General features: G+C 44.1%; 1 protein-coding gene across 3 annotated transcripts in view; it reads right to left on the bottom strand.

The window, feature by feature from the left end:
• Positions 1-26,081, bottom strand: part of atp13a3 (ATPase 13A3) — a 58,093-nt gene extending 32,012 nt beyond the window's left edge. For 2 of the 3 annotated variants that reach the window (XM_046302161.1, XM_046302164.1), the window contains exons 1-2: positions 25,900-26,081; positions 3,420-3,500 (exon numbers count right to left, since the gene is read on the bottom strand). The gene's annotated coding sequence lies outside the window, so the exon portion shown is untranslated. Of the gene's footprint in view, positions 1-3,419; positions 3,501-5,887; positions 6,009-25,899 lie in introns of those variants that run through there. The other variant, XM_046302163.1, reaches the window with a different exon arrangement.
• Between the last annotated feature and the right edge of the window lie 719 nt (positions 26,082-26,800).

Below are 26,800 nucleotides of genomic sequence, written 5' to 3'. Positions count from 1 at the left end.
TCTCACGATACATGGCCCCATTCATTCTTTCCTTTATACGAATCAGTCGTCCTGGTCCCTTTGCAGAAAAACAGCCCCAAAGCATGATGGTTCCACCCCCATGCTTCACAGTAGTAAAATATTTTGGGGGGAAATTCGAAGTAGACGAGTAAAATGTGTTATACTTTTTTTGTTGTAAATTTGAAGAATTCAGGGGATAGGGATTTGTGACCAACTTTTTATACAACTTCAATGTTATTTTTTTAACTGAGGATTTTTTAAGACCAGTTGTATACAAAGGTTTTCAGAGCCCATCTACTGCTCTCTTACATGGTTTAACTAAGGGAAAGCACTGGTGAAATACAGAGTTTAAACATTTTCCCATGAAATTAACTACATTACCAAAGGTCTGGATACCTACTCAATCGAACAATTAATTCCAAAATCATGGGCATTAATATGGAGTAGTTCCCCCTTTGCTGCTATAACAGCCTCCACTCTTCTGGGAAGGCTTTCTACTAGATGTTGGAACATTGCTGCAGGGACTTGCTTCCATTCAGCCACAAGCGCATTAGTGAGGACATTGTCATGCTGAAACAGGAAAGGGCCTAACCCCAAATTGTTGCCACAAAGCTGGAAGCACAGAATAGTCTAGAATGTCATTGTATGCTGTAGCGTTAATATTTCCCTTAACTGGAACTAAGGGGCTAAGCCAGAACCATGAATAACAAACAGCTTTAGATCATTATTTTGCCTCCAAACTTTATAGTTTGCACCATGCATTAAGGCAGGTCGTTTCTCATGGTATCCGCCAAACCCAGGTTCATCTGTCAGACTGCCAAGATGGTTAAGCGTGACTCATCACTCCAGAGAACGCGTTTCCATTGCTCCAAAGTGCAATGGCAGCGAGCTTTACACCACTCCAGTTGACGTATGGCATTGCGCTTGGTGATCTTTAGCTTGTGTGCAGCTGCTCGGCCACGGAAACCCATTTCATGAAGCTCCAGACGAACAGTTCTTGTGCTGAAGTTGCTTGTGCTGAAGTTGAAGGCAGTTTGGAACTCTGCAGTGAGTGTTGCAACCGAGGACAGATGATTTTTACACGCTTCAGAGGTCCCGTTCTGTGAGCTTGTGTGGCCTAACACTTTGCAGCTAAGCCATTGCTCCTAGATGTTTCCACTTCACAAGAACAGCACTTGCAGTTGATCGGGGCAGCTCCAGCGAGGCAGAAATTGACTTATTGGAAAGGTGGCATCCTATGACGTTGCAATGTTGAAAGTCACTGAGCTCTTCAATAGGCCATTATGCTGCCAACGTTTGTCTATGGAAAGTACATGGCTGTGTGCTCAATTTTATACACCTGTCAAGAAAGGGTGTGGCTGAAATATCTGAAACCACTCATTTGAAGCAGTGTCCAGATACCTTGTACAGTTGAAGGTTCAAGTTTACATAGCCAAATACATTTAAACTCAGTTTTCACAATTCCTGACATTTAATCCGAGTAGAAATTCCCCGTCTTAAATCAGTTAGGATCGCCACTTTATTTTAAGAATGTGAAATGTCAGAATAATAATTGAGAGAATGATTTCAGGTTGTATTTCTTTCACCACATTCCCAGTGGGTCAAAGGTTTACATACACTCAATTAGTATTTGGTAGCATTGCCTTTTAAATTGTTTAACTTGGGTCAAACGTTTTGGGTAGCTTTCCACAAGCTTCCCACAATAAGTTGCTTGAGGTCATTGTCCATTTGAAAGACCCATATCCACAATTTTCCTGCCTCATGATGATATCTATTTTGTGAAGTATACCTGTCTCTCCTGCCGCAAACCACCCCCCACAACATGTTGCTGCCACCCCCGTGCTTCAGGGTTGGGGTGGTGTTCTTTGGCTTGCAAGCCTCCCCCTTTTTCCTCCAAACAAAACGATGGTCATTATGGCCAAACAGTTCTATTTTTGTTTCATCAGACCAGAGGACATTTCTCTAAAAAGTATGATCTTAGTTCCCATGTGCAGGTGCAAACTGTAGTCTGGCTTTTTAATGGCAGTTTTGGAGCAGTGGCTTATAAGTGAAATAATCTCTGTAAACAATTGTTGGAAAAATTATTGTGTCATTCACAAAGTTGAAAGGAGAAATATTTGCTTGTGTCTGTCATACGCTGGTGGCTTTGATTGACGGGTGCTTTTATGGGGGTGTGCTTGTGTGAGTTCGCTGAAGTAGGCCTAGCCAGTCCGGTCCATCTCTTCAATAAGAATCAAACGTTCATGTCACGATTTAATCTTATAAAAGACTTCACAATTTACATATATTTAAAAACATAGTGTGTGTGTGCACGCGCATCTCAGTTACACGTACATGTCAGTACATAAACACAACAAATAGGTCACAAGGGGGAGAGGTGTTGCTTTATTTGTTTTTTCTGTTCACTTGCGCTATATAAGATGGAGGTTCCATGCACTCATGGCCCTGTATAATACTGTACGATTCCTTGAATTAGTTCTGAACCTGGGGACTGTGAAAAGACCCATGGTGGCATGTCTGGTGGGGTAAGTGTGTGTATAAGTGCCCACGTGTAAGTTGACTATGCAAACAATATGGAATCTCCAACACAATGTTTCTTATAAAAACAAGTCACTCAGTCTTTCCACAACTCTTAGGCAAGAGAGACTGGCATGCATAGTATTAATATTAGCCCTCTGATTACAATGAAGAGCATGACATGCCGCTCTGTTCTGGGCCAGCTGCAGTTGAACTAAGTCTTTCTTTGCAGCACTTGACCATATGACTGGACAATAATCAAAATATGATAAAATTAGAGGACTTGCTTTGTGGAGTATGGTGTCACAAAAGCAGAGCATATCTTATTACAGACAGACCTCTCACCATCTTTACAACCATTGAATCGATATGTTTTGACCATGACAGTTTATAATCTAAGGTAACACCAAGTAATTGCCTCCTTGTTCAATAGCCACATCATTCATTACCAGATTCCACTGAAGTCTAGAACTTAGGGAATGATTTATACCAAATACAATGCTCTTACTTTTAGAGATGTTCGGAACCAGTTTATTACTGGCTACCCATTCCAAAGTAGACTGCAACTCTTTGTTAAGGGTTTCAGTGACTTCAATAGCTGTCACTGAAATGGTCACTAAATCGTTGAATCGTCAGCATGCATGGACACACATGCTTTGTTTAACGCCACTCTGTGTAAAGCGTCTGCTAAATGGCATATATTATATTATATTATTATATATATATTATATATTATTATATTATATTATTATATATATTATTATTATATTATTATATATATAACTTCAGAGTGGGTAGGTGAGAGTGTAGGGGGAGTTGTACAAACAGAGTGACATAACTAAAGTCTCAATGGTCAGACAGATTTGACAGATGACAGATATCAGAAGAGATCCCGGTGTTACCTTGAGAACCCGGGCAGCGACGCCCCCAGACGTTCCTCCTCCCCTCTGTAGCTCTCCCTCTCACGACACGAACCTGGACCCCTGGGAGACAGACAGGAGAGAACCATCATTAGACACTTCGATCAAAGGCCCTGAACCCTTTCTCTAAAATCTTACCACGTATAAACACACCCAGGGGGGACTATAGGGCAACTGGCTGATAGCATGAGTAGTTGGGAACATTGAAAAGTTTGACCCGTTGAAGAAAATCAAGAAGTCTGTCAAACAAAGAGACTTTAGACTGAAAACAGAAGGAACAATGGCGAGCATTTTGACAGTCATTTTGTAAGTTTAGGTTTGAGACATCCCTGGATTCAGATTCTTGTCAATTGTCAAAATAAAAATAAAACTTGTCATTGCACTCTTGAAAATGTACCATCGGTTTCTGAATGCTCAAAGAGTCGCTGGAACCATCATGGTTGACAGAACTTGTATTTATTTGTGAGCTACGCTACTGTTCAGAACCCCCTGGTAGGCTCAGTCAGATAATATCTGCGGTCATATTAGACTTCTCCACAGCCGGGTAAACCCTGCATTGTTGGTCTTCATTTGATTACCTAGCATAGTCTCTGGTTCGTGGTTATGCTATGTAGAGAACGAGAACAAGGCCATCATTTGACCACAGTTGGCCCCGCCACATGTGGCTTGGTGAGAAGAATAAGAACTTGCCAGTGCAAAACTTTTTACTGTTAAAATGTGAGACTGGTAGGCAGGCAGGGTTAAGGTTAAGCGACTTCCGCACATCACGACAAACCTGCACCACTGTCAATGTTGTATAACAGGCCAATAATCACACAGTCCCACAGGGAGTTTGTAGCCGTACTTCAAGAAGCCCTTTCTACAAGGGGCTCATAAAAAGCTTGGTTTTCTAACAACAATGTTCTGAGTGAAATCAGTTCACAAAGCTGTCTGGGGCAATGTTATAACACAAATATGTGTGACATTCTTCAGGCCTGTCCTGAAATACGGTTCACCAGTTTGGCCAGGTCTCACAAAGCACCTGATCAAACACATGGAAGGCCTTCAGAGAAGATGCCGCCGTATAATTGGAACACCCGATGACACATTTCCCAGCCTGGAGGCAAGAAGAGACCACAAGATGAGAGTTCACTCGGCTACTGAAGGAGGACCGACCCACCCACTTCTCCAGGGGCTACCCACAAAACCAAACCACTCTAACCTGTGAAATTGGAGACAAGACACAGCCAATCAGTCACACAAAAAGACATCAACTGACCTTTCTGCCTAGAGCATACAGACTGACCCTGTAGTGTACCTGTGGGTCATTTCTTAACTGTCATTTTGTCCATGAGCCCAAAATTGACAGTAATATAAAAAGGAATTGGCCTAAACTGAGTTTGAAACCAGTTATCAAAAGACATGTTCCAGGGTCCACTGGAAAAAACTAAGCATTAGTGAGTAGCAGGTTTGTTTCATCTTTAACACGTTTCTCTTAAATGTCACAGAGCAAGTTTGCTCTCAGGATGAAAACAGTTGACTGTGGACAGTCAGGCTTTTATACACCGCTCTGAGGTTGAGCGCTCTCTTTGGAATCAAGGAGGCCCTCGGCAGCAGCAGCAGCAATTCAGCCACCCACATAGTTGACTGACTGCATAAGTTTCACAACAACCTGAATGAAAGACTCGACTTCAGGATAAACACACCTTCAAAAACCTATAACTCAGCAATTTGGATGAGACAGACTGCGGTCCTTCTCTTTTTTTGCCCCTCGCCTGTTCTTGGACACTGGGATAGAAAAGCTAACAATAACCCATGACCTAATGATGGGCTGTCATAATTCATGGAAGAATTCGGAGGGAAAAGTGTTTGTTGTAGTCGTGCTCTCAGCTCAATATGCTTTCTTTATCACTTCCCCTCCTACTTACAGTGCATTGTTGCTGGGCTTTGTTCCCGGCAGTGCTGACATCCAGTTGTATATCACCCCCACCAGTGGCCTTAGTCCATGTTCACCTGCCCCTCTGCTCTCAGGTCAGGATCCTTGACCCCCTGCTTCTGCTTTTGTTTAGTGCGTGTGAACAACCCCCCCCCCCTCCTTATAGAGCTTCTGCTGAGCCAAGTACCAGACATGGCACTGTGAACCATGGCTGAGATTCATGTGTCCCTCGACTGTACATTTTGTGGTATTAGATTCATTCAAATGAGCATTCATTTGTTAAACAGATGCAAATAAAGTTGAATTCAAGTGAATTGATTATACACAAGTGAAAAAAGACCCAAGTTTGCTAGAGGTGAAGTAAAAAGGTTTGTACAACCAATACAAATGGCAGGAATGTGTTAATAAAACCAAGCTTTTTACAAATGGCAAATAAAGAAAGAAAGAGCTCCTTGCCATATCCGTTTATTTTATGAGCAGCGTTCGGTTCAATCCCAACCTGTCAAAACAACATGATTCACCCAGTCAAACTCACCTTAAGCTGCGGTAGGAGTCCCTAACTCTAAGCGATAGTCCAAAGCAGTAGTCAGTCAAGACTCACTCAATCTCAGAGACCGCCATTACCAAAATCAAGACATCCTGAGTGGAGACCGCACAAACGTTACATCTCATAACAGACAAGACCACGTTGTTGACATTAGAGTTGGCATTCATCCACCGACCAGAAGGTAGAGGGGAACTAGAGATGAAATCAGATTGGGAGGTAAAGGAGAGTCCTAGATAAAAATGCGTGTAGGCTATCTGCGGAGGCCGAGAGAGAGAGGGACTGATAGAGGAGAGAAAAACAAATGTAGAGATCAAACAGCCGTGGAGCCCTAAGTCAGGCCACATGCTCCTGGATTAGCCGTGGCATGGCCCTACAGCCTGGGAAAAACGGCTGATAACACCCTTCGAGAGATTAAGCAATATGTTTTACATAAGAGACGCTTTTTGGCACTGAATAGACCTCAGCACGGCAAGCATAGGCTACTGCAGATGACCATTCTGATCGTTGGCACTAGTTCGAAACAAACCGAGGCCCTCTTTATGAATGTCATAATACAAAGACGAAGAGGGAGGTCATTACTTCCGTCTGATCCTGAACTAACTAGCAAGATCTCTAGCTAAGTGCCTTTCAAAGAGAAACATGCTGGATAAGGACTTCAAAGTGGAAGGAAGTCAATGTCCATATGCAACAGCTATAAAACCCACTGGCCTTAGTGAGTATACATTAGTGATGGGGGGGAGAAAAAAATAGTTATCAAATCAAAATTGTATTGGTCACATTCGCCGAATACAACAGGTGTAGACCGTTCAGTGAAATGCTTACTTAAAAGACATCAACCAGCAATGCTTTAAGAAAAAACGTGTTAAGTAAAAAATAGATAAGTAAAATAAAATAAAAGTAACAAATAATTAAACAGCAGCAGTAAAATAACAAGCAAGGCTATATACAGGGGTATCGGTACAGAATCGATGTGCGGGGGCACCGGTTAGTCGAGGTCATTGAGGTAATATGTACTTGTAGATAGAGTTAAAGTGACTATGCATAGATAATAAACACTCCTGTACCGCTCCGGTACAGCTTGCCTTGCGGTAGCAGAAAGAACAGTCTATAACTAGGGTGGCTGGAGTCTGACAATTTTTAGGGCCTTCCTGACACTGCCTGATATAGAGGTCCTGGATGGCGGGAACCTTGACCACAGTGATTATTTATACACACAGAGATATTATTTTTGACAATAGTTTGCTGTACCTGCACCAAAACTCCAGTATTTTCCCTTCATAGCTTGTTCTCCATCTTTTCAAATAGGGAGACAAATTTGTTTTCAGCACTTTTATTTCCGCAAATGATCAAAACTAGTTCTCATAGCTTGTCGCTCTGCAGCAGAAATATGGTGAGCAATATGTTTGGAACTTTGAATTGCAATAAAATCACAGTATCAAATCGCAATAGATATCGTATTGGTATCTAAGTGATAATATCGTATCGCAAGGTCCCTGGCAATTTCTAGCACTAGTATACCTGTGAGGACCAATAAATAGTTATTTATTAGGATCCCCTATAGCCACTGCAAAAGCATCAGCTACTCTTCCTGGGGTCCACATGAAATAATGCATAGTACAGAACATTATTAGTCAAGGACAAACACATACATTTAAAACATCACAGTCTAAATATCAGTACATACACAATATCTAGGTCTAATACATAGTACAGTGCAACAAGATTAATAAAATGGCTGGGTCTTTCCACAGTAAATATTATTTTCAGTTTTTAAAAAAAACTGGTTTTCTGCTAGCTTGAGCTACCTGGGGTGGCAGAGAGGTACATGTAGTCATGGCTTTATTTAATACGGTTAGTTTCCCAGCCTCTGTTCTGGACCTGGGGACTGTGAGGAGAACTCTGGTTGCCCGTCTGTGTTGTACCAGATGAGTACCAATTGCTTGAACAGAGTTCTGTACCTTCAACAACACCTCGCACAAAGGCCAATAGTGATGCAGTCAATCTCTCCTCAACTTTGAGCCAGGAGAGACTGACATGCATGTTACTGACACATTCCATCCGCGTACATCTAAGTGCGATGCGTGCTGCGCTGTTCTGGACCAACTGCACATTTACCAACGTCCTTTGCTGCACATGACAACATAGCTGGGCAGTAGTCCAGGTGCAACAACACTACGGCCTGTGGGACCTGCCTTGTTGATAGTGCTGTTAAGGTAGAGCAGCGCTTTATTATCGACCAACTTCTCCCCATTTTAGTAACCATTGAGTCTATATGTTTTGACCATGAAAGCTTGCTATCTAGGGTTGCACCCAGCAGTTGTCTCATCAACTTGCTCAATAGCCACATTATTCAGTAATCGATCTAAACGAGGTTTAGCGTTGACTGATTTGTTCCAAAAAGTATGCTTTTAGTTTGAGAGTCGTATATATTATGGATCCCCAGCACCAGCTACTCTTCCTGGGATCCAGCAAAATTAACGTAGTTAAACATTTTCAAAACATTGCAATACATTCATAACAGATTTCACAACATATTAAGTGTGTGCCCTCAGGCCTCTGCTACCACATACTGCATATCGAATGCGCAACCAGGGCTGGAAAAATTCTGGATCATTGTTAATCTAACTTCCGCGACGCATACAAAGCCATCCCTCGCCCTCCTTTCAGCAAATCTGACCACGACTCCATTTTGTTGCTCCCAGCCTATAGACAAACTAAAACAGGAAATGCCCGTGCTCAGGTCTGTTCAACGCTGGTCCGAGCAGTCTGATTCCACGCATCAAGATTGCTTCGATCACGTTGACTGGGATATGTTCCGGATAGCGTCGAACAACAACATTAATGTATACGGTGAGCAAGTTTATTAGCAAGTGCATCGTTGATGTTGTACCAACAGCGACTATTAAAATCTTCCCCAACCAGAAACTGTGGATTGATGGCAGCATTTGCGCAAAATGGTCAGGATGCTTTCGATGTTGCAGCTGTACAACCTTTTGAGGATCTCAGGACCCATGCCAAATCTTTTGTGTTTCCTGAGGGGGAATAGGCTTTGTCGTGCCCGCTTCATGACTGTCTTGGTGGGTTTGGACCAATCTTGTTTGTTGTTGTGGACACCAAGGAACTTGAAGCTCTCAACCTGCTCCACTACAGCCCCGTCGATGAGAATGGGGATGTGTTCGGTGCTCTTTTCCTGTAGTCCACAATCATCTCCTTAGTCTTGGTTACATTGAGGGATAGGTTGTTATTCTGGCACGACCCGGCCAAGTATCTGACCTCTCTATAGGCTGTCTCGTCGTTGTTGGTGATCAGGCCTACCACTGTTGTGTCGTCAGCAAACTTGATGGAGTTGGAGTCGTTCCTGGCCATGCAGTCGTGTGTGTGAACAGGGAGTACAGGAGGGGACTGAGCACACACCCCTGGGGAGCTCCAGTGTTGATGATCAGCGTGGCAGATGTGTTGCTACCTACCCTCACCACCTGGAGGCGGCCTGTCAGGAAGTCCAGGATCCAGTTGCAGAGGGAGGTGTTTAGTCCCAGGATCCTTAGCTTGGTGATGAGCTTTGAGGGTACTATGGTGTTGAACGCTGAGCTGTAATCAATGAACAGCATTATCACATAGGTGTTCCTTTTGTCCAGGTGGGAAAGGGCAGTGTGGAGTGCAATAGAGATTGCATCATCTGTGGATCTGTTTGGGCGGTATGCAAATTTGAGCGAGTCTAGGGTTTCTGGGCTAATGGTGTTGATGTGAGTCATTTACCAGCCTTTCAAAGCACTTCATGGCTACGGACGTGAGTGCTACGGGTCTGTAGTCATTTAGGCAGGTTGCCTTTGTGTTCTTGGGCACAGGGACTATGGCGGTCTGCTTGAAACATGTTGGTATTACAGACTCAAATCAGGGACATGTTGAAACTGTCAGTGAAGACACCTGCCACTTGGTCAGCACATGCCCGTAGCACACGTCCTGGTAATCCGTCTGGCCCCGCTGCCTTGTGTATGTTGACCTGTTTAAAGGTTTTCCTCACGTCGGCTACGGATAGCGTGGTCACACAGTCGTCCAGAACAGCTGATGCTCTCATGCATGCCTCAGTGTTGCTTTCCTCGAAGCGAGCATAGAAGTGATTTAGCTCGTCTGGTAGGCTATTGTCACTGGGCAGCTCACGACTGTGCTTCCCTTTGTAGTCTGTAATAGTTTGTAATAGTTTGCAAGCCTGCCACATCCGACGAGCATCGGAGCCGGTGTAGTATGATTCAATCTTAGCCCTGTATTGACGCTTTGCCTGTTTGATGGTTCGTCACAGGGCAAAGCTTCCAGGTTAGAGTCCCACACCTTGAAAGCGGCAGCTCTACCCTTTAGCGCAGTGCGAATGTTGCCTGTAATCCATGGCTTCTGGTTGGGGTGTGTACGTACAGTCACTGTGGGGACAACGTCCTCAATGCACTTATTGATAAAGCCATTGTATTCCTCAATGTCATCGGAAGAATCTTGGAACATTGTCCAGTCTGTGATAGCAAAGCAGTCCTGTAGTTTAGCATCTGCTTCATCTGACATTTTTTTTTATAGACAGTCACTGGTGCTTCATGCTTTAATTTTTGCTCGTAAGCAGGAATCAGGAGGACAGTTGTGGTCGGATTTACCAAATGGAGGGCAAGGGAGAGCTTTGTACGCGTCTGTGTGTGGAGTACAGGTTATCTAGAATTGTTTTTCCTCTGGTTGCACATTTAACCTGTTGATAGAGATTTGGTAGAACTGATTTAAGTTTGCATTAAAAAAAAGTCTCCCACCACTAGGAGCGAGTGGTTTGGGTGAGTGGTTTCCTGTTTGCTTATTTCCTTATACAGCTGACTATGTGCGGTCTTAGCGCCAGCATCTGTCTGTGGTGGTAAATAAACAGCCACGAAAAGTATAGCTGAGAACTCTAGGCAAGTAGTGTGGCCTGCAGTTTATCACAATATACTCAACTTCAGGCGAGCATAATCTAGAGACTTCCTTAGATTTCGTGCACCAGCTGTTGTTTACAAATATGCACAGACCGCACCCCCCCCCCCCGTCTTACCGGAGTGTGCTGTTCTATCCTGCCGGTGCAGCATATCCATGTCGTCGTTCAGACACGATTCCGTGAAGCATATGATATTACAGTTTTTGATGTCCTGTTGGTAGGATATTCATGATCTTACCTCGTCTAGTTTATTGTCCATTGATTGCACGTTGGTGAGTAATATTGACGGTAACAGCAGCTTTCCTAGTGGTCTTCTGCGGGTCCGGACGAGGCATCCGGCTCTTCATCCTCGGCGTCGCTTCCTCTTGCGAATAATTGGGATGTCTGCCCTGTGGGTTGTTTGGATAATATCGTTCGAGTCCTGCTTGCTGTTGTCCTTCTGTAGCTCAGTTGGTAGAGCATGGCGCTTGTAACGCCAGGGTAGTGGGTTCGATCCCCGGGACCACCCATACGTAGAATGTATGCACACATGACTGTAAGTCGCTTTGGATAAAAGCGTCTGCTAAATGGCATATATTATTATTATATATTATTGAAGAAATCTTTGTCTAATCCGAGGTAAGTGATCGCTGTCCTGATATCCAGAAGCTCTTTTCTGCCGTAAGATAAGGTTGCAGAAACATTATGTACAAAATAATTTACAAATATCGCGAAAACCCCCCCACAAAATAGCACAATTGGTTAGGAGACCGTAAAACGGCGGCCATCTCCTCCAGCACCATCTTGTACACCATGCGTATATGTGTTTGTCTATGCTTGCATTGCTTCACAGTCCCTGCTGTTCCATAAGCTGTATTTTTACCATTTTTTTTAAATACATTTTTTACTGCTGGCATGAATTACTTGATGTGGAATAGAGGTCCATGTAGTCATAGCTCTATTTAGTACTGTGTGCCTCCCATAGTCTGTTCTGGACTTGGGCACTGTGAATAGACTGGTGGCATGCCTTGTGGGGAATGCATGGGTGTCCGAGCTGTGTGACAATAGTTCGAACAGACAGCTCGGTGCATTCAACATGTCAATGTCACAAATACAAGTATTGATACAGTCAATCTCTCCTCCACTTTGAGCCATGAGAGATTGACATGCATATTATTAATGTTAGCTCTCTGTGTACATCCAAAGGCCAGATGTGCTGCCCTGTTGTGAGCCAATTGCAATTTTCCTCAGTCCCTCTTTATGGCACCTGACCAAGCGACTGAACAGCAGTCCAGGTGCGACAAACCTATGGACTTCTCTCCATCTTAGCTACTGTTGTATCAATATGTTTTGACCATGACAGTTTACAAGCCAGGGTTACTCCAAGCAGTTTAGTTTAGTCAACTTCACTAGATATAATTTCAGTGTGCCATTTCACGTCAACAATGTTCAGTCTTCGAGGGTACCAGTTCGGACTCCCCATTTCGGCAGAAAAACATGATTCTCTGGTTCACTCTGTAGCGCAAAATTTCACATTTGTTTCTATTTTAATCTAAAGCACTTCATTACACTTTCAGTGATGGGGGTTGCTGGTTTGTCTTGGCCTTGGAAGGTAAACCGCAGGGCAGGGACTAGAAAGGCCACCCTCTATGTGCCGCGGCCCGTGGGCTTGGAGTGCAAACAGTGCCAGGCTACTGAAGGGACTTGCACCATGTCAGGATATTTCTCGCCCCAACTCCGGATCAACATGGGCAGACCTGTTACAGACCACAGTCTTTGAGCTCACCTGTGAAAAGTACCCAGGCATCGGCTCAAAGGCCTGGGGGATATTGGTGCCGCGCTTCTCAAGCCCTCCATAACCACCTCCAAATCTCCAGTTTGGCAAGAACACCCTGTACTAACTTGAGCTTTCCAGAAAGCAGAGTTTGGTGGTCAACAGGGCAAGGTCAGAAAGAGGGGCTCTAACTGTACTGTGATGGTGAACACTGCAGCCAGATGCAGAAAAAGTAACAAGGTACTTTTCTTCACATCTGAAATGTTTAATTATCATAATCAATTCATCCCAAAAATGGAATGTACATTATCAATGGGAAACAAATCATGGCAAAACATGATGCCGAAGAGCCTCAATATTTCTTCTGCAGTTGGCACATTCATGAGGAAACCAAGAGGAGACTGTCAAGTCTTAAAATAAAATCTGACACCCAAACTAATCTATTAACAAAGACTTACCTCCAAGATGCTCCTGATCAAAGAAAATAAAAAGAAATATGGGCCAGTAGATAGCATTTTATTCCTCAAAGGCAGTGTAGTTATTTATTCATCACAGTGACCATACACTACCAGTCAACAGTTTTAGAATACCTAATCATTCAAAGGTTTCTTTATTTTTACACTGTATAATAATATTGGAGACATCAAAACTATGAAGTAATGCATGTTTATTTGTAATACATTTGATAGTGTGTAGATTGAGGAATTTAAAAAAAAACATTTTAAAATAAGGCTGTAACGTAACCAAACGTGGAAAAAGTCAAGGGGTCTGAATACTTTCCGAATGCACTGTACGTACATATCCCAACCAGAAGCCATGGATTACAGGAAACATCCTCATTGAGCAAAAAGTTAGAGCTGCCGCTTTCAAGGAGTGGGATGCTTATAAGAAATTCCACTAAGACCTCCGACAAATACATCATACAGACAAAGCTTGAATACATGACTAAAATCGAATCCTACTACGCCGGCTCTGGTCGTGTAAACACGACACTTACATGAGACTTCTGCTATCAAAATACGAAGACCGCATTGAAAAGACGGGAGACAAAAGTCGTTTTGTGGTCTGATTGTGTTCAGATCTGGCTGACCACTTCAACAGGTGGTCAGGGATGCATTGTGTGCAGATTTCTCCTCTGAACGCAATCAGGCTACCGAAAGCGCATACAATGAGCGACTGTGACGTAGAAGTCAGTCACTGGCCGCGGGCAGCATTTGGTTCGTTAACGCACACACATATTCATCACTCCCTCCCTGCGCCATTATAAGATAAGTTAACAAGGTGGGTCGACACACAAATTAACTTCTGTCTTGGTGCATGCACCTCACACTAGTCAATGTTCATATTTGAGAGATACAATAATTATTATACTTATCAATGTTGTGGATGAGCGCATTGTTTGTTTGTTCTGTTCCTCTCTCTCCATTTCTGTAGCTTCCGGGTATGCTGGAAAAGGACCCGAGCTAAGGGAATTGGGTTGGCTTTATAGTGCCTGTCCCAAATGGCTCATTAATGCATATGGGCATATTGAAAGGTATTGTCAGTAGTGATGTAATGTTGTAAATGTTATGTTGTGATATTGTTTAAAACCGTGTTGCAATGTATATCCTTTAGTATGTTTAGTTCATGGAAAATGTAAGTTTGTATTGTTAATTGATTAATTAAACAGGGTTAATTGACAACTCCATTGTGTCCTCCTCCCAGAGCGCTAAGAACCTTGGCGTGATCCTGGACAACAAACTGTCGTTCTCAACTAACATCAAGGCGGTGGCCCGTTCCTGTAGGTTCATGCTCTACAACATCCGCAGAGTACGACCCTGCCTCACACAGGAAGCGGCGCAGGTCCTAATCCAGGCACTTGTCATCTCCCGTCTGGATTACTGCAACTCGCTGTTGGCTGGGCTCCCTGCCTGTGCCATTAAACCCCTACAACTCATCCAGAACGCCGCAGCCCGTCTAGTGTTCAACCTTCCCAAGTTCTCTCACGTCACCCCGCTCCTCCGCTCTCTCCACTGGCTTCCAGTTGAAGCTCGCATCCGCTACAAGACCATGGTGCTTGCCTACGGAGCTGTGAGGGGAACGGCACCTCAGTACCTCCAGGCTCTGATCAGGCCCTACACCCAAATAAGGGCACTGCGTTCATCCACCTCTGGCCTGCTCGCCTCCCTACCACTGAGGAAGTACAGTTCCCGCTCAGCTCAGTCAAAACTGTTCGCTGCTCTGGCTCCCCAATGGTGGAACAAACTCCCTCACGACGCCAGGACAGCGGAGTCAATCACCACCTTCCGGAGACACCTGAAACCCCACCTCTTTAAGGAACACCTAGGATAGGATAAAGTAATCCTTCTCACCCCCCCCCCTTAAAATATTTAGATGCACTATTGTAAAGTGGTTGTTCCACTGGATGTCATAAGGTGAATGCACCAATTTGTAAGTCGCTCTGGATAAGAGCGTCTGCTAAATGACTTAAATGTAAATGTAAATGTTAATTGTTCTGAGGGGAGGGGCTAGCCCTACAAAAGGAGCCTCTCTTTCAGTCATGGAGAGGCATTTTGGATTGAGCTGTGGATGGGGCAGCATTGTTTTTAAGCTGTCCCATAAGGTAGACGTTGATGGCAGTACTGTTGTTTTTTGTTCCGGAATCACTTGTAAATAAACACCTTTGCACAGAAGAACTTTTGCGGCTCCGCCATCTTTTTATTTTGATAGAGGTTAGGTTATCCAGTTTAGCCTTCTGGCCTACTCTACGTGACACATATGGTGGCAGTGGTGGGATGGCGTACCGCAAATCAGTGAATTCCGACAAGAGAGGTAAAGGAATGCGTACAGGATTGCGTTCTCAGCAACAGCATCAACTGTCAGAAAAGGTACCTGAAGTTGAACCGGGGTGGAATACCATGGAATCGTCTGGTGAAGAAGAGGTCAAGTATGAGAAACTAGGAGCCCGACTGCGGGGCCAAAGACAACCAGAACTGGGTGAGCTGCTGACTGAAGGAGCAGTTGGGGGACCAGAACCACACCCAACCATGGTAACCCTTTTTCAGCAACTTTTCACCTGCCTTGAGAGGAGGGACGAAGACCTCAAGCAGGAGTTACGTGGCCTACACCAATCTATCCTCACAGCTCCCCACCAGGCAGAACTCGTCAGTGAGAGCCCAAGATTGGGTCTTCCAACACCAGGACGACAAAGGCTCGATGCAGCAGGCACCCCAAGCAGTAATGAGGCCAGCACCAGGAGACCAGTCCAGCAGTGTTAACGTCCATCTTTTAGCATTCCTGAGGAAGGAGCCAAAGATGCCCTCATACCAGCAGGGGGAGGACATTGAAAACTACCTGCTGAGGTTTGAGCGCATGGCTAAGACATGGCAGTGGCCTGAGGTAGAGTGGGCCTGCAGGCTTGTCCCATTGCTCACGGGCAAGGCCTTAGAGGCTTACACAGCAATGGATGAGGGGCTGTCCAATGTCTACAAGGGCTTGAAGGAAGCGCTGCTGGTGAAGTTTGACATCTCACCGGAAACGTACCGTCAACGCTTCAGAGCTGCATCAACGCCATCGGGTGAGTCGCCGACAGAGACGTACCACCGCCTCAAGGGTCTCTACCGACGATGGGTTCGACTGGGGGAGAAGACACAGGACGAAATCGGGGAGGTCATCATCCTCGAGCAACTTCTACAGAGCACGAGACCAAGGACGGGCTTATGGCGGCCAAGCTTGCACTGCAGTATCTTAATGCACGTAAAGGGGGCCCACCACAACCTGCAGCACCCGCTCCAAGGAGTCTCAGAGACACAAGGGGCATCAGAAACGCCAGAGATGGTGGAGGTAACTCTGGGGGTTATGTGTCTGGGAGGGAGGTAAGGGATCATGCAGTTCGCTCTGATGGGAGGGGTCTGACCTGTTTTTACTGCCGGCAGCAGGGGCACAAAGCTTCAATGTGTCCGCTACGTAAAGCTCTCAGGTTACTGTTATGTACCCAGAGAGGGGGATGGTGTTCAGAATAGACAGACTCGGGAAGGGTCATGCTTGGTACCTGTAAAAGTGAATGGTAAAAGTCTTACTGCAATGATTGACACCGGCAGTTCCCTGTCATTGATCAGAAAAGGTAATGTACCTGTTAATGACATTGATTATGGTCATCAGACACTGATCCTATGTGTCCATGGTGACCAGTCACAGCAGCCCACAGCTGAGCTCACAGTTGAGATTCAGGGTCAGAAATACCTCCTCAAAGTTGGGGTAATGGAGAAGCTACCTTTTGAGATGATTTTGGGGAGGGATGTGCCTGTACTCTCTGATCTGTTGGGAAGTGTGGGGGGTCAGCTATATGAGCAGTCAGTTTGCCAGTCTGATGTTCAGATGGCATGTTCAGTTGTCACTCGTGCCCAGGCCAAAGCTGGTTTACAACCTCTGCCTGACTTGTGTGATAGTCTGTGCGAGGGGGGAACCAAAGGGCCCAGAAAGTCACGCCGCCAGCGGCGTCTTGAGAAGTATGTGGGAACCCCTGTACCTGTTGCTGATGTGTCTGGGTTAGAGGTGCAATGGGATGTTCCACAAAATTTTGCTACACTGCAGAAGTCTGACGCAACCTTGAAATGTTTGTTTGACAAGGCCTTAGCTGGGGACAGTCAATCTTCATGTGGGGGATTTACACAGTAGACAACCACATACTCTACCTTGGGTCAGAGGCAGATAGCAGGAAGTTGGTGGTGCCATCTACCTGTAGACCACTTGTTCTCAACCTTGCACATACAGTTCCATGGGCAGGCCATCTAGGGCAACATAAGACCTATCTTAGGCTAGGCTCCCGTTTCTTTTGGCCCTCCATGTATACTGATGTACAAAAATACTGCAAATCATGCCCCACGTGCCAGAAAACCAGTGCTGTCCGTAGGTCTGAACGGGCTCCTCTATGTTCACTGCCAGTTATCTCTACCCCATTCAAGAGAATTGCAATGGACATTGTTGGACCCTTGGAGAAGAGTAGTGCAGGTTACAAGTATATATTGGTGATCTGTGACTATGCCACCCGGTTCCCAGAAGCCTTCCCACTCCGTTCCATAACCACTCCAAAAATAATCAGTGCTCTTGTTCAGCTCTTCTCTCGTGTAGGAATCCCAGATGAAATCCTGACGGACCAAGGGACAAACTTCACCTCGCGACTGATGGTTCAACTCCACCGACAGCTGGGCATTAAAGGCTTGAGGACTACTCCCTACCATCCCCAAACGGATGGGCTCGTAGAGAGATTCAATCAAACGCTCAAGAACATGCTGAGGAAGTTTGTGGCTGACACTGGTAAAGACTGGGATATTCGAACTCCTCTATGGATGGCCAGTGCAAGGACCACTGGACCTGCTGAAGAAGTGCTGGAAAGGTTCCCCAGTAGCTACCTCAGGACAGGGAATTATCCAGTATGTCCTCCAGATGCGAGACAGGTTGGAACGGTACCGAGAGGAAGCTAGAGCAAACCTTCAGCAAGCCCAGAAGAGAGGCTATGACCAGCACGCTCGCCACAGAGAGTTTGAGCCAGGACAGAAAGTCCTGCTCCTCCTTCCCTCGTCTACCAGCAAGCTCCTTGCGCAATGGCAAGGACCGTACCTAATCGGGAGGAAGATGGGCCCAGTGACCTACGAGGTGCTGCACCCGGACAAGGGTAAGAAGAAGCAAACCTACCATGTGAACCTTCAAGGCCTGGGAGGAGAGAGAGGAACTCTCCAAAGGAAAGTCCTTTCTGGTCCGCAGAGTAGAAGAGGATGAGTCAGATGGGGTCACAGAGGCATGGAAAGAACGAGCAGAAGTCATACCGGCTCACCTGGAAGAAGACAAGCAAGATGAGCTGAAGCAGCTGTTTGGCAAGTATCCGGCCCTCTTCAGTCAGAGACCAGGAAGAACCAAAGTCCTAGAACACATCATTCGTTTGAAACCTGGCCAGAACCCTGTCCGCCAACATCCTTACCGTGTGCCTGAGAGGCTGGTGGTAGCCCTCAAGGAAGAGGTCCACACCATGATAGAGATGGATGTTGTCGAGCCATCTTCAAGTGAATTGTCATTGTCCCAAAGAAGGATGGCTCTTTGCGCGTCTGCATGGACTTCCGTAAGGTGAATGCCATCTCCCAGTTTGATGCCTATCCCATGCCCCGCATTGACGACTTACTGGAGAGAATAGGTAGAGCTCATTACATCACCACATTGGATCTCTGCAAAGGGTACTGGCAGGTGCCCCTGGATGAACAATCCAAGGCCTACACTGCATTCCGGACGCCAATGGGCCTGTTCCAGTTCAAGGTCATGCCGTTTGGCCTTCATGGGGCCCCTGCGACTTTCCAGAGGCTGATGGACAAGGTCCTCCAGGACTGTGACGATTACTGTGCTGCTTACTTGGACGACGTGGTGATCTACAGCCACTCCTGGGAGGAGCACATACAGCATCTTAGCAGAGTCCTGGGGAAGATCCATGAAGCAGGCCTCACGCTTAACCTTCTGAAGTGTGAGTGGGCGAAACAGGAGACAAAGTACCTGGGTTACCAGCTGGGTAAGGGTGAAGTTCGGCCTCAGGTGGAGAAAGTGGAGTCCATCAGGAATAGCCCTCAACCCAGAACCAAGACACAGGTGAAGTCCTTCCTAGGTCTGGCAGGGTGGTACCGGAGATTCATTCCACAGTTTTCGACCATCGCTGTCCCTCTGACCAACCTCACTTCAAAGGGGGCAGGCAACCCTGTGAAGTGGACTGAGGAGTGTGAGGAAGCCCTCTGCAACTGGATCCTGGACATCCTGACATCCAGGATCCGGAGCGAGAAATTGTATGTTACCGTGAAATGCTTACGTACAAGCCCTTAACCTCTCTGGGATATTCGGGACGGTAGCGTCCCACCCCGCCAACAGCCAGTGAAAGTGCAGGGTGCCAAATTCAAAACAAAAATCTCAAAATTAAAATTCCTCAAGTATACAAGTATTTTACACAATTTAAGATAAAATTCTCGTTAAATCCAGCCAGTGTCTGATTTCAAAAAGGCTTTACAGCAAAAGCACCACAGACGATTATGTTAGGTCACCACCAAGTCACAGAAAGACACAGCCATTTTTCCAGCCAAATAGAGGAGTCACAAAAGCATAAATATAGATCAAATTAATCACTAACCTTTGATGATCTTCATCAGATGACACTCATAGGACATCATGTTACACAATACATGTTTTGTTCGATAAAGTGCATATTTATATACAACAATCTCATTTTACATTGGCGTGTTATGTTCAGTAGTTCCAAAACATGCGGTGATTTTGCAGAGAGCCACATCAATTTACAGAAATACTCATAATAAACATTGATAAAAGATACAACTATTATACATGGAACATTAGATTAAATTTTCCTTAATGCAACCACTGTGTCAGATAAAAAAATTAAAAAGCAACCCATGCAATAATCTGAGAATGGCGCTCAGAGACCAAAACAGTCAAAGAGATATCCGCCATGTTGTGGAGTCAACATTAGTCAGAAATAGCACTATAAATATTCACTTACCTTTGATCTTCATCAGAAATCACTCCCAGGAATCCCAGTTCCACAATAATTGTTTGTTTTGTTCGATAATGTCCATAATTTATGTCCAAATAGATACTTTTGTTAGGGCATTTGGTAAACAAATCCAAACGCACGTGCAAGTCCAGCCGAAAGGTTGGTCGAAAAGTCAAAAAAGTTATATTGCAGGTCGTAGAAACATGTCAAACTAAGTATAGAATCAATCTTTAGGATGTTAACATAAATCTTCAATAATGTCCCAACCGGAGAATTTCTTTGTCTGTAGAAAAGCAATGGAACGCAAGCCAACTTTCACATGACCACGCGTCACGAGCGTGGCAATCTACCAGACACCTGGCTCATTCCCCTCTCATTTCGGCCCCACTTCACAGTAGAAGCCTCAAAGTTCTAAAGACTGTTGACATCTAGTGGAAGCCAGGGGAAGTGCAACATTACCAATATCCCACTGTATCTTCAATAGGGCATGAATTGAAAAACAACCAACCTCAGATTTCCCACTTCCTGGTTGGATTTTTTTCTCAGGTATTCACCTGCCATATGAGTTCTGTTATACTTAGACATCATTCGAACAGTTTTCTATCCAAATATACTAATTATATACATATTCTAGCTTTTATGGCTGAGTAGCAGCCAGTTTACTCTGGGCACCTTATTCATCCAAGCTACTCAATACTGCCCCCCCCAGTCACCAAGAAGTTACTCTATTTCTTGAACTGCATTGTTGGGTAAAGAAAATATTCACTAAAATATTTCATTTTTATTTTTATTAAATAAGAAGGCTATTTTTGGGGCTTTCCTCTGACATCGCCTAGCATATAGGTCCTGAATGTCAGGAAGCTTGGTCCCAGTGATGTACTGGGCTATACGCACTACCCTCTTTAGCATCTTATGGTCAGATGCCGAGCAGTTTCCATACCAGGCGGTGATGCTCTCAATGGTGCAGCTCTAGAACTTTAGAACTCTGGGGACAGAGTCCAAATTTTTTCAGTCTCCTGAGGGGGAAAGGTGCTGTTGTGCCCTCTTCACGACTGTCTTGTGTGTTTGGACCATGACAGTTCGCTGGTGATGTGGACACAAAGGAACTTGAAACTCTCGACCCGCTCCACTTCAGTCCCGTTGATGTTAATGGTTGCTTGGCCACGCAGTTGTGGGTGAACAGAGTGTACAGGAGGGGACTAAGCATGCACCCGAGGGGCCCGTGTTGAGGATCAGCGTGGCAGATGAGTTGTTGCCTGCACTTACCACCTGGGGGCAGACCGTCAGGAAGTCCAGTTGCAGAGGGAGGTGTTTATTCCCAGGGTCCTGAGCTTAGTGGTGAACTTGTTTAAAGGTCTTGCTCACATCGGCTACGGAGAGTGTGATCACAATCGTCTGGATCGGCTGGTGCTCTCATGCATGCTTCAGTGTTGCTTGCCTCGAAGCAAGCATAAAAGGCATTTAGCGCATCTGGTAGGCTTGCGTCACTGGGCAGTCCACGGCTGAGTTTCCCTTTGTAGTCCGTATATATTTCAAGCCCTGCCACATCGAACGAGTGTCAGAGCCGGTGTAGTAGAACTCAATCTTAGTCCTGTATTGACGCTTTGCCTTTTTGATGGTTCGTCTGAGGGCATAGCAGGACTTCTTGTAAGTGGCAGGATTAGCGTCCCACTCCTTGAAAGCGGCAGCTCTAACTTTTAGCTCAGTGCAGATGTTGCCTGTAATCCATGGCTTCTGGTTGGGAAATGTACGTATGGTCACTGTGGACAATCATCAATGCACTTATTGATGAAGCCGGTATCTGGGCTGGTATACTCCTCAATGCCATTGGATGAATCCAGGAACATATATTTCAGTCTGTGCTACGCTACAGTCCTGTAGAGTAGCATCCACGTCATCTGACCACTTCCATATTGAGCGATGGCTCAAGACTACTTTAATATTATAGATCTCGCATCAACAGTGACTGACAAATAGACACTCCCAGCCCTCGTCTTACCAGACGTAGCTGCTCTGTCCTGCCAATGCACAGAGGAGCCAGCCAGCTCTATATTATCCGTGTCGTCATTCAGCCACATCTTGTTGAAACAGAAGATACTACAGTTTAGGTCCCGTTTGGTAGGATAGTCAATCGTCCAGTTTGTTTTCCAATGATTACACGTTGGCCAGTAATATGGAGGGAAGTGGTGGTTAACCTACTCATCTGTGTTCGTATACTCATACTAAGTGCACAAATTGTGACGTAAATTGAGCATGTAGTATGCTTATTGGTCATAGTATGGATATAGTTAGTATATCAAAAGTTCCCGGACATCATACTAAATTCACAAGCAGTAAACACTATTGCCGTGCTTTTAGGGCCCATAATACAATTCTTCAGAAAATGGATGTGGCTTCACAACAGTTTCAGATTTGAAGCAAATGGTGGAAAATATGCAGCCGAAGTCCAACAAGAGAGAATACAAATTCATTGCTTTAATTCATTATGGACAAATGTTAAGAAAATGTTGAGCAATGTAATAAAGTAATGACTTTTCAAATAAGTTACACGTTATGTTGGCTGACAATTTGTTAGCTATGCTATCCTTACACACCGCTTATCATTACAGTAGTATGTACTGGTACGTTAACTAGCTACCTAGTGTAACTAATATATCGGACTTGCCAGTATATTAACTATATGCCATCTAACTAACTACCCAATGTTTATTGGCTTGATAATTCATAATTCTTAGCTAAGTGGTATAAACGTTGTGTTTCTCAATGGACATTGTTAATTCACTCTGGTTATCTACTCCGATTTCAGAGCACTTTCTGTGCCAGAGCGCAGAATAACTGATGAATTTACGAACACTCAACACCCGTGGAATATAACCAGTGTCAGTAAACTTCGTTAAAAAAAACATAATTAAATTGTTGCCAGCAGCACAGCAGTTACACTCTCAAACGCTCTGGATAATGTGAAAACAGCCTAACCAGCTCTGCTATGGCGAGTAAAATGGCCAGAGTGAGATGTCCTCTCATTTGTGTCAGGAAGTAACTAACCAACGTTAATTTGGGTGCTTGACTGCCATTATGACATCAGAACTCTCAGATCAACCCTACTCCTCAGCCAGAGCGTCCAGTGTGCACTCTGAACCACCTGAGAGCGAAATGCTCTGAAAAATTTGAAAAAAGTTGCATAGCAACAGCATCAACTTCCTGTAGACAGGCAAAGCTCCTAGTACGCTCAACTGAAAGGATACTGTTAATTTACAAATGAACTAATAGTATGTAGTATATACTCATTAGGTATGTAGTATGTTAGTATGGGTAATTGAACACAGCTAGGGACTTCCAATAGGCCGATGGCACATCATGGAAACTGTAGCCTACTGTTCAGATGAGTTAAATGGAAACTGAAATCTTGACTGACTGTAGACCTATAACCTCATATAGCTTTAATATTAACTTCTGCAGAATTAATCATTTCTAGTTGTAAAATTACACACCAAATGTAGGCAAAATGTTAACTTGAGAACAGGTGTGAAGAAATATTATTTCTTTCATCATCTTGAGAGAATGCAAATGTAATTTGTAAACGTTCCAGTTCTCTTTTGTTACATTCTCCCCCCAGTCCCTAAACGCCTTTGCTCTACAAAAGAAGCAGGGATGACAGAAAACTTTCCCGATGTCAACTAGATTGAAACTATTTACGACGTTCTGGTGAGCATGGGTTTATTTAGTCTTCTAGGGCAACATATAATGACAGAAGAGAAGCTGCATGCATCTAATTATAGAGATGACTTACAACAACAACAAAAGAAGTACCAATATGTCGGAAATTATAAGCAGAAAAGTATCTAAATCATGCAAAGCATAATCATGCACCCCGTCAACAACATACTTCCGCAGTATGACTGTAGCCTCCAGCGCATTTTCTATATTAGCGAGTTATGGTCGGGTGCAAGCCTCAGATTTCCACATATAGTTGGGCGGTTGCGAATGGGTTATTAGCAATTGCGGGCGGGTGCGGGTGAACAAACAGCTGACTGGGCACCACTAATATAAATACATATACACACATACATACATATCTCTCTACCTCAATTACCTCGTACCCCTGCACATTGACTCACTGGTACCTTGTGCATATAGTCAAGTTAACATTACTCGTTGTGTATTTATTCCTTGTGTTATTATTTTTATATTTTCTCAGCATTGTTGGGAAGGACCTGTAAGTAAGCATTTCACTGTTAGTCTACACCTGTTGTTTACGAAATATGTGACAAATAAAATATGATTTGATCAGGCTAATCACTTGTATCTTAAGGTTTACTTAATTTCTTTGATTTGAGCAAAGCCCTAATTTCCTGAAAGAGCAACTGCCACTAAAAAAACTACTTCTCATATAGGAAACAGACTATGTGGCATCGATTTGAGTTGAACATTTGTCAAAATGTACTACTACCTGTAAATATGATAATTTGGGTGATGTCAGTCACGTCTAAAACAGAGTTGTGAGACTTGTGGTTGTGACTGCATCACAACGTCAATGAAGGTTCGGCTTGTTTCACACATGCTCACAGCTGGCAGCACCGAAGTGATCATCAATTCAGAGTCCAGAAGCACACAACCCAAGCATAATTTGGGTTGACTTTGGATATCCCTATAGGGGTTAGGGTACATTTGTAAATTACACAATGTACATGGGACAATGTTAAAATTCCAATAGCTCCAGATTTCAATGACTTAAAAACCTTGAACATACTATACATTGTAGAAATGTATATACAAACATTGAAAGCATTTAACGAGAACTAAAAGGTGTGCAACATGAAAATATTGCCTAATTAAAATTGTGAAATTTATTGACAGTATTTAACTAGCCCTCTGGGATAGCCTGAATGATTGGTTACATTTCTCCAGGCCTCTCATCCATAGACAGCTATGGAGGAAAGGACTGACTATCCATGATATAACAATTAGTTTTAACCATGTTTTGAGGCTATACAGTGTTTGTTTACAAACATTGGAGTAAAACAAGCTTATATTTTGGTTTCTGATGGGGTACAAAAGTTGAAGCTCAGAAGGCATTCTTTTGTCATATTCAAGAATCAATGGGTATATCTTTAATTTATACGTCCAAAGATGGATGTAGTAACTAAGGATTCCAGCTTTAAAACCTTAAAACGAATTCCTCTAACCTGCTACGTTAATACTCCTAACCTGCTACGTTAATACTCCTAACCTGCTGCGTAAATTGTCCTAACCTTGTACGAAAAGTCAGTTCTGCTAGTCAAAACCGGCAGACCTGCCAGCCTGAGAGCGGTGCAGTAGCCACTAATTAGATACAGAGCCAGACAGCGATGATACACGCTAGCTACCTAACGTTAGTTAGTAGCAAAAGCAAATAGTCGTGTTGTTTTGTCATCTTGGTTATTTTAGCCAGCCAACTCTGTCATAAACGGCATACAATACCAGTTAGCAAAGCTTAGCTAAATTAGCTTATGTTTTCTTCAGATAATAACAGGAGAGTATCTCGCTAGCCCTACTCTTTCAGCTGTCAATGTGAAACTACTTACTTGGGTCAGGAGAGACGGCAGACAACCGACATGAGGAATCCCCATTTGATTATATACATGGGGAACGCAATCCGACCAGGTCTATCTAACGTTACACTCATGGCTGAGGATGACTGGCACTGTGTCTCGGTTGCTTTCTTATAGACAGCTAGCTAGCCTATATAGCACGCTCCAACAGTACATGGGGGTGAGGTGGATGGTTCAAATGAAATTAATAAAGACACTTACCAGAACCACCTGGACTCTCTGAAGATCACCTGAGAGTCATAGTAAGACGAGAAGAGCTATTGTTAAATGGGAAAACGTTGTTGAAGAGTCAAATAGTTCCTTAGCTAGCTGGCCATCTATATTTTAATATCTAACGTGTTTGACAGCTCAGTGGAAGAGCGAGCGAATGAGTCGTCGAATGAACTGCCTGAAACTGGCTCACTTACCAAGAGGATGTTTGTCACAGGATATGAGATCACGAGAGAACCTACGCAAGGTGAAATGGCACGCATTCTTTCCTTATGATATCTTCTATTCATTCACCTCGTTGGGTCACATTTGTTGTCTTTAAACATTACAATCTAGCGTTACATTTCATTCATGGTTGTACTCTGCATGCATAGCCACAGCATGAATAGGCTAGTGGCCAATCCTCAAAAAGGGCTTTAGTTTTTGAGATACCCCTGAGATAGAACAAAAGACAACCATGCTTTTTCACATCTCTGTCTCCCAGTTATTAAATGGATGGTTGTTAAAAAATATTTTACCTCAAAAGTGGTTAAATATATAGATATGACACACACTAAACTCAAAATGTGTGCGGCCTGTGGTCATCATAGAGGGGACAGAAGGCACGTCCATGTTCAATAGACTAAGCTTTTAGGAATGGGGTCACAATAGCTTATAGCCAAAACGGTTCAAACGCTAGACACATTTATATGAAGAAAAAAATACATTTAAACATGCCACTTTGGCTTCAGAAATTGCCAGAATATTATGTTTACCACAGAGAGAGAGCGATATTTTATCTGTTCTCTACCATTCCTGACTGGCAAAGTACCAGGATGTCTCTGGTTTTGGATCTGAATTTAGAGAACTGAATTTGAAAACTGAATCTGAATGCATCAAAGAACTTGAGTGC

This window comes from Oncorhynchus gorbuscha, linkage group LG15 (genome assembly GCF_021184085.1).
Source record: "Oncorhynchus gorbuscha isolate QuinsamMale2020 ecotype Even-year linkage group LG15, OgorEven_v1.0, whole genome shotgun sequence".
NCBI lineage: Eukaryota > Metazoa > Chordata > Actinopteri > Salmoniformes > Salmonidae > Oncorhynchus > Oncorhynchus gorbuscha.
This window is presented reverse-complemented; position numbering and strand designations above follow the sequence as displayed.